Source organism: Hylobates moloch, unplaced genomic scaffold, assembly GCF_009828535.3.
Source record: "Hylobates moloch isolate HMO894 unplaced genomic scaffold, HMol_V3 SCAFFOLD_15, whole genome shotgun sequence".
NCBI classification, from domain to species: Eukaryota; Metazoa; Chordata; class Mammalia; order Primates; family Hylobatidae; genus Hylobates; species Hylobates moloch.
The window spans coordinates 26,358,887-26,372,610 of NW_026652290.1; the positions used below are offsets into that span (position 1 = coordinate 26,358,887).

The following is a 13,724-nucleotide window of genomic DNA, read 5'->3' on the forward strand; positions in this document are numbered from 1 at the left end:
AAGGAGAAAGAGGTTGAGGGATAGTGAGGGAGGTTGGAGAAGAGGGTAAAAAGAGGCCGCTTACCGGATTTGAAATTGGTGAGATGTTTCTGGGGCTGGTCGGTCTGAGGACCTGAGGTCATAGGTGGATGTTTCTCACGGAGCAAAGAATAGGAGGACAGGGGACTGATCTCCCAAGGGAGGTCCCCCAATCCGAGTCACGGCACCAAATTTCATGCGCGTCCGTATGAAGAGACCACCAAACAGGCTTTGTGTGAGAAACATGGCTGTTTATTTCACCTGGGTGCAGGCGGGCTGAGTCCGAAAAGAGAGTCAGCAAAGGGAGATGGGGTGGGGCCGTTTTATAGGATTTGGGTAGGTAAAGGAAAATTACAGCCAAAGGGGGTTGTTCTCTGGTGGGCAGCAGTGGGGGTCACAAGGTACTCAGTGGGGGAGCTTTTGAGCCAGGATGAGCCAGGAGAAGGAATTTCACAAGACAATGTCATCAGTTAAGGCAGGAAGAAGCCATTTTCACTTCTTTTGTGGTGGAATGTCATCAGTTAAGGCAGGAACCAGCCATCTGGATGTGTACATGCAGTCACAGGGGTATGATGGCTTAGCTTGGGCTCAGAGACCTGACATTACTTTTAGAAGGTAAGTAAATTTGTATCACTGGAAGAATAACCAACTTAAAAAATATAAAACAACAACCAAATACTTTATAGGACTTTAGAAGAAAAATACTCAAAACTATAACTGAAACTCTTGTCATCAAGACATCAGGAAAACTATAAGAGTTTCCTGACATGTCAGACACTGCAATTAAAGGCTCTCGTAACTATCAAACCTTTTAGAGTAGACCAAGCATTTGCAAAACTGGAGAGATAGCATGGCTGATTCTAACATAGTCAAGGAACATTAGCAAGACACTAAAAATCATCCTGGCAAAAGTTCTCAGTGGCCTCTGGCTAGGCGTGGCGGCTCATTCCTGTAATCCCAGCACTTTGGGAGGCCAAGGCAGGAGAATCACTTGAGTCCAGGAGTCTGAGACCATCCTGGGCAACATAGTGTGACCTTGTCTTTACAAAAAAATAAACAAAATTAGCTGAGCGTGGTAGTTGCACCTGTAGTCCCAGCTACTTGGGAGGCTGAGGTGGGAGGATCACCTGAACCCAAGAGGTCAATGCTGCAGTGAACCCAGACCATACCACAGCACTCCAGCCTGGGTGATGGGGGAGACCCTGTCTTAACCAAACAAAACAAAACAAACAAGCAACAATGAAAAGTTGTTTAATTTTACATGATAGACAAATTCAGAGAAAAAATTGTACTATTATTTTATTCAAATCAGAAATATAGGTAAAACCTCAATCTTTTTTTCTTACCATAAAATTACTGTTAATTTTATTGGTATTAAATGGGTCTCAATAACAACTCTACTAAAGAAGTAGTATGTCTCCATGTTGCCATACAAAACAGTCAAAAATCAATAGTAATTATATTTTTAGAGCCTGAATGTGAAGAAATGTTCAATTCTTTGAAATTTTAGATTCTAAGCTGTATTAAAATTTTAAATAATATTTAACTACATAAATACATGATGCTGTTGGCTAATTGGACAGTATTTTTGTTTATTTAAGGGAGCATAATTATTTCCTGGAAAAGCTGTTATCAAAATAATGATGTTTGTTAACGTCACAGCCATCTTAGAAACAGGAAAATGTAATGACATTTAAAAAATCATTATCTTAAATTCTCCTCCTAGTCACTGGGAATATAATTGAAATAGTGTTAACAATGTAAATTAATATGAGGATGTTATATCAATGCAGTATCATGTCTCAGAATATAAAATCTGCAATTGATCGGGGGTATCATATTATATACATCCATATTTTACAGGCTAAAAACAAAAACCTAAGAGTGCCAAAATAACTCCCCAAGGCTGGACATACATGACCTTAAATCCCAAGATTAGCATCACGCATGATGGTAAGGCATCAGATGTTAACTCAACTCAGACCTCAAATCACCCAGGGAGGCAATGACAGAGCCATTATTCAGACTTGGTCTGACTCCCAGGCCAAAATTCTTTCTCCCACACACTAGGTCATCATTCCTTCATCAAACTGTCACTGCAGTAGAATAATGATGGTGTCAATAGAGCTGGGTCAGAGCCTACCCTTAATACAATTTTGAAAATGGCAAAGCTTATTTAGCAAAACACGGTCAATGTCATTTTCCACTATGATGTGTCAGGTCTCAGCACCTTTCTGGAGCACAGTGTTACTTGGAGGAATTTTTTCACCAGGAACCTGTGCTGATCAGATAACCACAGGGTACCACAACCATATAGCCTCACCACTATTGGTGGCAATACAGCATATACTCAGTTTTCAAAGAGTTGCTCTAAGTTTAGACCAGGACGAAGTGAGAAAGGGTGTGGAGGAAGAGGGGAGGAAGAAGAGGGGGGGAGGAGGAAGAGGGGGGAGGAGGGAGGGGGGGGGGGGGGGGGGGAGAGGGGAGGAGAGGGGAGGAGAGGGGAAGGGAGGAGAGGAGAGAAGAGAGAAGGCATTCTGGGTTGCACAGCTTTGTGTACCAGATTAATAAGAAAAAATTTCAGGGCACAGTACCCAGTTTTAAAATAATTGCCATTTATGTGGGATTTTATTTGTCTCAGTTGACAGAATGCTATGAGTTCTATAATCAGAGGCTGGGCAGATAGAAAGGATCAGCTGTAAGCCAGAAGTCTCAGGTATTCCAATTACAGGCTGTATTCCTTTGAGCAATATCTTCTCTCGGTTACAATGTTGACATCAGTAAAATCTGGGTAAGAAAAACAAACTTTTTTTGGCTCCCAAGGTTGCTGTATGGTACAAGTAAAATTAGACACAAACAATAGTAGCAACAATTGCGATGGCCATTTCTATCCATTAAATCACAGAACTGTGTATCTCCATTCTACAGATGATAAAAGTAGGGCCAGATGAGTGTTCAGTGAGTTCAAATTAAAGGTCCAAATACATCATTCTTCCTATTCTATCTCCTTTCAGATGAAGATATATAGTCAACTACAAAGCTCTGTATGAACAATTAAGCTTTTAGTTTTATAAACTAACAGAAAAAGCCTGATTATTTGATTAATTTTCTCTCTCAATAAAATCTTTTAAGGTCATTAGTAGAAGCTAATTTCAAATTTAGAGTTGTTAATTTTGGTGTATATTTCATTGATGCTTTTTACATTATTGAGAAAAAAATGTGATACCGCCAGTTGGAGGACCATTTGGCCAGCCATGGCCATACATTTCTGCCATATCACTCTTCATAAAATTGAAAATAGCAGACGTCTTTTTAAACTGAGGTAAATTCACATATTCACCATTTTAACAATTTTAAACTGTACAATTCAGTGATGTTTAGGACATTCACAGGGTGGTGCCAGCATCACCACAATCTAATTTCAGAAAATATTTATCACCCCAAAAAGAAACTCCATAGCCATTAAAGAGTTATTTACTGCCATCCTCCTTCCCCAATCAGCTACTAGAAACCATTAATATTATGGTCTTTATGAATTTACCTATTCTGAACATTTCATAGATATGGAATAATAATATGTGTTTTTTTTGTGACTGGCTTCTTTTACTTAGTCTAATGTTCTCAAAATTAACTGATATTGTAGCATGCATTAGGACTACATTTTATGTCTAAATAATATTCCGCTGTATAGATATACCATATGATTTTTTATCCATTCATCAACTGATGCATATACAGGCTGTTTCCACTTTGGGGTATTAAGAATAATACTGTTTTGAGTGCTTATGTACAACTGCTTAACATATGTTTTTAATTCACTTGAGTACATACTTAGGAGAGGAATTAGTCATATGGTAATTCCATGCTTAATTTATAAAGATTCTCACCAACACTTGTAATTTCCCATGTTTTTCATTATCATTCCAATTGATATAAAGCGGTATTTCATTTTTATTTTCATTTAAATATTCTTAATGACTAATGGTATTGAGCATCTTTGCTGTGCTTATTAGCCCTTTGTACATCTTTGGGAAACATGTCTATTCAAGTCTTTGTCTATTATTTTTCCGTTGGGTTTTTTGTACTTTTGTTAATTGAGTGGTAATAGTTTTTATATATTCTAAATACTACTCCCTTGTCAGATGTATAATTTGCAAATATCCACTCTGTGGGCTGTCTTTTTATTTTCCTGATAATGCCCTTTGATGCACAAAAGTTGTTAATTTTGATGAGGTCCTATTTGTCTTTTTTCTTTTGTTCTTGTGTTTCTGTCTTATCTAAGATTTAACTGACAAATCCAAGTTTATGAAGATTTGCCCCTAGGTTTTCCCCGAAGAGTTCTGTTGTTTTGGCCCTTATGTTTAGGTATTTAATTAATTTTGTGTCTATTTTGTATATGGCATGAGGTAAGGCTTCAACTTCATTCTTTTGCATGTGGTTTTCCAGTTGTGCTAGCATCTTTTGTTGAAGAAATTATTCTCCCTATCAAATGGTCTTGGTACCCTTGTTGAAGATCAATTGACTGTAGATGTATAGGTTTATTTCTGGATGTTCAACTCCATTTGATTTATCTATATGAATATTTTTATGCCAGAACTACACTGCTTTAATTGCTGTCCTTTGGTCATAATTTTTAATTTGGTAGGTGTGAGTCCTCAAAATTTGGTCTTCATTTTAAGATTGTTTCAATTATTTGAGGTCCCCTGTAATTTCATATAAACTTTAGAATCAACTTGTTCATTCCTGGAAAAAAAAAATGAAATTTTTATAGGGATTGCACTGAATCTGTAGATCTATTTGGGGAGTACTACCGTCTTAAGTCTTAATTGTCATATTGGAGCTTCCAACCCATGAACACAAAGTTTTCCCTTTTATTTAGCTATTTTCAAATTTCTTTTAACACTGTTTTGTACTTTTTAATGTGTAAGACCTGCATCTCCTTGGTTAAATTTATTCCTAAGTATTTTATTATTTTTGATGCAATTTTAAATGGAATGGTTTTCTTTATTTTACTTTTGAATTGTTCATTGCTAGAGTGTGATACAACTAATTTATGTGCATTATAAATCTTGTATCTTGCAACTTGATTGAACTGGTTTCTTAGCTCTAAAATTTTGTGGATTATTTAGAATTTTCTACATATAAAAGTATGCCTTCTGCAAATAGATGGTTTATTCTAACTTTCCAATTTGGATATTTTTTATTTGTTATTCTTGTTTTATTTCCTGACTAAAACTTGTAGTGTGATTCTTAAATACAAATGGCAAAACAAAGCACTCTTACCTTGTTCATAATCAAGGAGAGGTTTTAGTCCTTCATCATTGAGTTTGATGTCAGCTGTAGGTATTTAAAAATAAACGCCCTTTATCTGGTTGAGGAAGTTTCCTCCTATTTCTATTTTGTTGAGAATTTTCATCATTACATTTTGTCAAAAGCTGTACCTATTTACCTACTGAGATGATCATGTGTGTTTTTTTCTGATTATATTAATATGGTGTATTACACTGGTTGGTTTTCATATGTTGAACCACCCTTTCTTTTCTCAGATAAATTCCATTTGGTCATGGTATACAATCCTTTTATGTGCTACTGGATTAGGTGTGCTAGAATTTTGTTGAGGATTTCTGCATCTTTATTTGTAAGTCATATTGTTTTGTAATGATCTGTTCTTGTCATGTCTTTGGCTTTGGTATCATGGTAATATCAGCTTCATAGAACGAGTTTGGATTTATTCTTCAGTTTTTGTGGAAGAGTTTAAGAAGATTTGATATTAACTTTTCATTGCAAGTTTGATCTGTTCAGACATGTTCCCTTTTGGTTTAACTTTCTTTTTCTAGTTCCTTGAGGCAGAAAGTTATGTTATTGATTGGCTATTTTTATTCATTTTTAATGTAGGAGCTCATAAGTATACATTTCCCTCTAAATGCTGCTTTCTTTTCATCTCATAAGTTTTCATGTGTGGTGGTTTTATTTTCATTTATATGAAAGTATTTTCAAATTTCACTTGTGAGAAAAATTGTTTTTTTTATTTGACCCATTAACTTCTTAACAATGTTTTCCTTTATTCTCCACGTATTTGTGCATTTTTCAAATTTCTTTCTGGGTATTTCTAATTTCATTCTCTTGTGATCTAAGACACGTTTAGGATTTTAATCTTTTAATAACTCACTGAAACTTGTTTTTTGGCCTAACATATGATTTGTACTGGGGAATGCACCTGGGCACTTAAAAAGAACATATATTCTGTCACTGTTGGGTGCAGCATTCTATAGATGTCTGCTAAGTTTAGTGAGTTTATATTGTTGTTCTACTCTTCTAATTCCTTGCTGATCTCCTATTTTTTCCATCGATTATTGAAATTTGGGTATTAAAGTCTCTATTATTTCTGAACTATTTGTCCCTTCAATTCTATAAATTGTTGCTTCATATATTTTGGGCTCTGTTGTTAGGTGTTGGAAGGCATTTTTAGGAAGGCATTTTTATTATCTCTTAGAACTGTAAAGTAATGAGGTCTCCTCATCCTCAGACATGAAAATGTGGCTAAGACACTGGAGAGGCACCAAGTATCAATATACTTTCCTAAATTGAGAGCCAGTGTTTTCACACTTTCTTTACTCATCTTTAACTTTATACAATGGATTTCTGTACAGTAAATGAAAAGAACACACCATAACAACAAGCAACAATAGGAAAGACCCTCACAAATATAATTTGAAATAAAAAGACAAAAAAAGTGTATAACATGTGATTCCACTTATATAAAGTCCAAAAACAGCCAAGCTAACTTATGATATTAGAATTCAAGATAGCTGTTACTTTTGAGGTATAAACATAATGATGAGGAATGGAATAAAAAAGGCTTCTGGGTGCTGGTAATGTTCTCATTTTTTTATCTGAGTGCAGGTTATATAGGTAGAGTCACTATTTTGAAAACTCCTTGAAGTATAAACTTATGTGGACTTTTCCTTGTATATTATGCTTGGAGAAAAGAAAAATAGTAAAAGCAACCCTTTAAAAAACTATATAAAACTTTCAGAAACTATATAAAAAATTCACGTGTGTACAATTGTTGAAAAATATTTGGACCCTGTTCAAAGGGTACAGCTTCAAATTAATCAAATTAGATTCAAGGCATAGAATTACAGATATCAGCTGGCAGGTTAAAAGAAGATTGCTATGAGAAGAATTTTAAGTATATATAATTTTAATCATTCAAATGAAGTGTAGAAACCATACCTTCTTTTACATCTCTTTACCCTCCCCTATTCATAATTTGGTTGTGTTACATATTTTCTCTAAATAAATATATTTAGAACCACATCAAGCAGTGTCATATTTTTCTTCAATCATTAAACATAAATTAGAAAACTCAAAGAAGAAAAGACTATTGTATATATCGATATCTTTGTTAACCTGGTTTCTTATTCCTTGATGATATTCCAAAATTTTGTTTCTGTTGTTTCTATTCTGCTTAGATAGCTTCTTTTAGCCAAGCTTTTAGAGTAATTCTGCTGGCAACCAATTATCTTAATTTTGCTTTATCTCAGAATGTCGTGATTTCCCCTCCTTCCTGAAAAATACTGCTACTGGATATAGGATTCTGGTTGATAAATTGTTTTGTTTTGTTTTGTTTCTTTCAGCACTTGAAAAATATTGTGTCACTTTCTCATCTTCATGTTTTCTAATGAAAACTCCAGTCATTTGTTTGTTGTTGTTGTTTTTCCAGTAGTTAAGATGCTGTTTTTATCTCACTGATTTAAAGATTCTGCTTTGTTTTCTTTTAAGTTTTCAAAAGTTTGGTTGTAATATATCTTGGTATTAATTTTTGGGCGGTTTCTCTAATTTGAGATTCTTTCACCATTTTGAGTCTGTACATTTACGCCTTGGCAAATTTGAGAAAACATTTATTTCTTTGAACACTTTTCAAACTCACCCTTCTTTTTTCTTTCTGGGGTTTCAATAACACAGATTTTAGATGTTTTGTGACAGTCCCACAGGTCCCTGAAGTTCTGTTTTTGTTTTTTGGTTTTTTTGTTTGTTTGTTTTTTCTTTTCTCTCTTCAGTCTCTTTTCACTGTGTTGCTCTCAAATTAGGTAATTTCTACTGTTGTATCTTTTTGTTCACTGATTTTTTCATATGTTTTCTTTATTCCTCTGCTGAGACATCCACTGGAATTTTTATTTCAGTTACTGAATTTGTACTTCTAAAATTTGCACCTGGTTGTTCTTTATATTTCTATTTATTTGCTGGGATTTCGTATTTTGTCGCTTTTCTAAAGCGTGTTCTTAATTGCTTGTTAAAACATTTTTTAAAATCATGGCTGCTTTCAAATCTTTGTCAAATAATTCCAAAATCTCTGTCATCTCCATGTCAGAATTTATTATTTTTAGTGAAGTTTGAGATCTCCCTGGTCTTTGTTATGATGAGTGATTTTCAGTGGAAACCAAGACATTTTAGGTATGATGTTATGAGACTCTGTAACTTACTTAAATCTGTTTAACTGGCTGCTTTGGATACTACTATGGTGGGAAAAAGGAAGACCTTTTTACTGCCATGGGGGTAAAAGTCCAAATTCTCTACTCAGCCACCCTTAACACCCAAGGAGGAGGATCCTCAATCCTTCTGGGCCAGTGGAAAAGTCGCAGTCCTCCACTACTGGCGTGGAAGCCTCCCAGCTGGGAAGAGTGGGCAGGACCATTACCGCTGCCCACGTGGCCTCCACCAGCTCCACAGTGTGGGAGGCTTCATCGCTGCTGAGCCTGACCCTCCACTAGGTCTCTCTTGACACCGCCCCTGCATAGGGAGAGGGTTGCATTGTTACTTCCCGGTAGACGTGGAAGTCAAAACTCACAACTTGGCCCCTAGGATCACTTCAGGGTAAGGGGCTTATTATTGCCCTGTGGGGGTGAAAGTCCTGGCTTCCCACTTGACTTTTTTGATACGACTTTAGTCAAGGGTTTGGGGAACTTAATCATAGCCTCACAAGGGCAGAAGTCGAGACCCCTCACTCAGTCTTTTCTGGTGGGGTTGGCATTTGGGCCACAGTTTTTTTCTGTGATGTTTGGCCAGCCGTAGTGGAACAGTTATATCCTTTAACTTTCCTGTCTTGCTAGGCTACCCCTTTCATGATTCTTCAGCTAGAGGGAACAGGGTTTTTTATTGAGGACTTTTTTTCCATTTTTTTTTTTTTTTTTTTTTTTTTGTCTGTGCCTGATGATGTTCCTGGTTGCTGGCTTCTTCAGCACTCAGACTGGAATATATGAGGCAAAAGGAAAATTCAGGCGACTTACTATTATATCATTATTGGGGACACAAGGTCTTTAGTAATTCTGTCATCTTTTATTAACCTTTTGGAATCTTATTACATTTGTTTTATATATAATGTCCAGCATTTTCAGGTGTTCTCAGGGAAGAATGAAGAAAAAGCATGTCTACTTCATCATCTGAGAAATGACGGTTCCCCTTACATTTTTAAATACCTTAAAAATAGATATATTTTTCAAATTTTGGAGAAAATATGTGTTTAACTGAAAGAAATTCCTTGAGATATACCCAATAAATGTGATATCCCAATTAAAACAAGATAAGACTCTGCATGTCCATTACAGATTGACATACAAATACTTTTTAAACTAATCTCTAAAGAGAGCGTATTTTCCAAGTGAAGTCAAGGCTTGGCATCAACTGAAGAGAGATTTGGAAAAAATGATAATATATCAGTATTCATAGTTTTCTTTCTAATATTCTAGCACTGAAATTCCAAAAGAGAATAAGGTAAATACTGTATGGATTTAAATAAAAGATAAAAATGGTGACATAAGTAATGAAAATGTATAGATAAAAATTTTATCAATTTGCAACAATTATATTTCTTCATATTAACATCATTTCAATGAATTTCTAGCTCACTTTAAAAAGCCATTGTCTTAAAATTTTATTGACAACTCCAGTTGCTTCTGTTTTTACAGAATTGTTCTCCAAATTGAAATTTTAATGACTCAAAAAAGTTGTGTAATTTGGCATTTTTGTCAGCAGTCTGCAAAGTGGTGTGGAAATACTGATTATAACAACATAATGACTGTGAAAATGAAAGTAAAGATAAATTTAATAGTTTCAATATAAATTAACAGTAAGTCATGTATGTCTTCTTTGTGTAAAGTGCCACTATATTAGCCAAATAGATACATGAAATAATAGATTTAGTTTTTATATTTTGATGACTTTTGGCCATAAAAATGTAATCTTTTGCACATTTAAAAACATTTTAAACATTTGCCAAGATAGAAGGATGGCAATTGGGCTCATATTATTTAACAGATGTTTAAGTGGACAATAGCTTAAATATTTAGACATATGGAATTAGGCCTCCATATTTATATTCTTGCTCCACACCCACAGCTGTTAGAGATGGGCCTGGTCCCAGCGACAGCTGTAGAACTTTCTTGTGACTTGTATGGGTTTTTATCACTGACAAACAAGATCAGCCTTTTGGTTACTAGTATGCATTCTGGGTACACAGGTCATATGTGGAGAGTAAATTCTGACCCCCTTCCCATGCAAGCCAAAGCTGTACAACTGAGCTTTTGTGCATTATGTTGCTTGATGCCTACATTCCCTGGAAGACTAAAGTCCTAGCCTAAATCACATATAAAGGGTGGATGGAGTTCTGCCATCTTATTTCCCATAATCCTCTACTTGCCTCAGTAGCTTGAAGTCAGATTTCCTGGTATGAAAGAACAACCCACCCAACTCCCAAGAATTGTCTACTGTCTAGATATCCCAGTCAGAGATTTGGAGCCTGTCCTCTAAGGCAGAAGTCCTAGTCCTAAAGATTCACCTCTGAGCTGAACATACAGAGCCAAGCACATTCTTTGCAGTACTGTCCAATGTCCATATGAAGCCTTTTCAATCAAGTACAAATTTCTTTCTCGCCTCTACTGCCTTTATACGGAAAACCATGCCTGGCACCAAGTTAGGTTAATAATTGATCCTTTAATCAATATTTGGAGTCCACTAGTCCCAGAACCATTGATAAAATGGCATCTCTGAATAGAACAGAAGGAAGATGAGGAATATCAGGAAATAGAGCTTCATCAGAACTAGTAAGCCATTTTATGAAGGGTGTCAAAAGACAAGTCAAGTGCGGTTAACAAGTCTTGATCAAGACTTGACAAAGAAATTGGCATGTCAGAAAGATACAACTAGCGCTTTCTGATGTGCCTAATTACATCTGGAGAGGAACTTGGGACAAGGAGTGATACAAGCTCAGAATTAATTTCACATTAGAATTGTATCTTTCTGCTGAAATGATCATCAGATATTTTACAAACCTGAAATTACCCAGTGGGCAGTAATTCTTACAAAATCCTTTCTCCACAGGTCAGCAGTGAGAACTGCAGAACCAAAAATTATCTTCTCCTTCCAATCAGAGGATATATGTATGTGTATATAGATACACACACATAATAATCAAGAAAACCAATTTGGTTCCACTTACTGAGTTACGACATTTGCTTATAGTGCATATCAGTCATCTACTCAATATATTATGCTTTGACACCTTCCAGGCACTATTATTCTTTCACTGTCATGTCTACAGTTTCTATTTTTTGATCTGTATTTGTATGTTCAGAGCTCAAACTGCTGAAGTTAATGTTGGTCTAGGTCATTTATTTACTAAACAAGCCCTGCTCATAGATTAATCAGCAGTTGCCTGAGACCTTTGATCGCTCTACTCCTGTGCAGATTTCAGCACTATACTGAGATTTTTTTCTTCAGTGCCATTAGTGTCTCCATCGCAGACACTAAATCCTTTTGTAATTACTCACCCTCATAAGATTTGTCATATGATATTGCGTTCCCTCTTCACATTCAGACACAGCAACCTCCACCCTGCCCCCAGGCATCTCCTTTCTGACCTAGGACTTACAATAGAACAAAAGATGTCAAAATGTATCCTAATTTCAAATTCAAAGATTTAAGTAAACGTATATGTTATTTTAAAATCATATTGGAATTTTTTAGAAATATGTATGGGTTTAGGGAAGAAGCATGGAGAAAAGTGGTAAATGAAGGGTGATGCTTCTATTTTCTGGGTACCCACATTGGACCAGTCCCCTGCTATCAACTTTACTTAACATTACTTTGTTAATTGTTTGAGAAAATTAGGTTAAAGGTGAGGAAACTGAGGCCTAAATTTATTTTATATCTCCCTACTCCCAGTCACACTGTTAGCAAAACTATGATGGGTATGGCTACAGGAATTAAATCAAAGAAATTAAGTTCCCAGCACCCTAATACAACATGTAGTATTGGTTAAACATTATTTCACTTCTTTATGCCTTATTTTCCTCAGCTATAAAATCAGGGTAGAATAATAACATTCTTTCTCAGCAGAGTTTTAAGTATCATGGGATGCTTACCCTATTTTGTCCAGTTTCCCAAAATAATTAACAAAATATAAATATAATAAGTAGTAAATACACTTAGATCGAAAAACTATGGTCTAGACTTACTATGTAGGATTGGCAGGGGAAAGACTGTTTTAATAACCCATAGATCTATACTTCATATCTCATAGAATTGTTGAATTGAAGAAGCTTGGAGCAGAAGTGTCTTTGGAAAAATATTCAGTATTATGGCATTATATCCCCTCCTGTGGGGAACGAGAATGGGTGCTTTTCTCTCACATCCAGGCCAAGGTGCGAGGCTTCGGTGGGACCACACTAGATCTTGAGCTGTGAACACTGGAGGCTCATGACTGAAGGAGCCTAAGAGAGAGACTGTTGCTGGCTCCCTGCTCTAGTGGCAACACAAGAAAAAAGGCTGTAGGGTCAGGAGTGGTGGCTCTCACCTGTAATCCCAGGACTTTGGGAGGCCAAGGTGGGCAGGTCACTTGAGGTCAGCAGTTGGAGACGAGTCTGGACGACATGGCAAAACCCCATCTCTACTGGAAACACAAAAATTAGCCAGGCATGTTGGTGCGTGCCTGTAACCCCAGCTACTCAGGAAGCCAAGACCCGAGAACCACTTGAGCCCAGGAGGTGGAGGTTGCAGTGAGCTGAGATGGTGCCATTGCACTCCAGCCTGAGTGACAGAGCAAGACTCTGTCTCAAGATAATAATAATAAATTTTAAAAGGAAAGAAGGAAGGAAGGGAGGCAGGGAGGGAAAAAGAAAGAGAGATGGATGGATGGAAGGAAGGAAGGAAAGAAGGAAGGAAGGACAGATGGAAGCAGGCTGTGCTGGAAACTAACCACACTCCGAGTTTACTGGAGAAAAGATGGAAGAGGTATGAAGCCAAACACAAAAGGAAAAGGAATGCTCCTGACACCCACCTGAGGGTATTGGAAGCTTTAGGGAAAAACTCAAACCATGTTTTTCCTCTGCTCCCACACAACAATCAGCACAGCAGACCGCAGCTATGCATCATCTAGTTAAATTCTGACACTGTCTACCTGGAGATAGCGTCATATCCCACAGAATGAGGGCTCAGTCTTCAAAACTGTCCCCAATCCGTTGTAAATCTGGGCCTCCTTACCTTCTGACTGACCAGCTTCAAACTGTGGTTCCCATGACCCCCTCTTTGGGTTTGGTTAATTTGCTAGAGTGCCTCACAGAACTCAGGGCAACATTTACTTGCCGTTACTGGTTTATTATAAAGGATATAGATGAAAAAATGCACAGGGCGACGTATGGGAAAGGGGA

At 36.5% G+C, this 13,724-nt stretch overlaps 1 long non-coding RNA gene across 3 annotated transcripts in view; it reads right to left on the reverse strand.

The window, feature by feature from the left end:
• Positions 1-13,724, reverse strand: part of LOC131381393 (uncharacterized) — an 88,015-nt gene that overhangs the window by 46,878 nt on the left and 27,413 nt on the right. The window contains exons 4-6 of one of the 3 annotated variants that reach the window (XR_009210135.1): positions 12,872-12,964; positions 11,847-11,942; positions 2,635-2,805 (exon numbers count right to left, since the gene is read on the reverse strand). This is a non-coding gene — a long non-coding RNA (uncharacterized LOC131381393). Of the gene's footprint in view, positions 1-2,634; positions 2,806-11,846; positions 11,943-12,871; positions 12,968-13,724 lie in introns of those variants that run through there. The other 2 variants (XR_009210134.1, XR_009210136.1) reach the window with 2 other exon arrangements.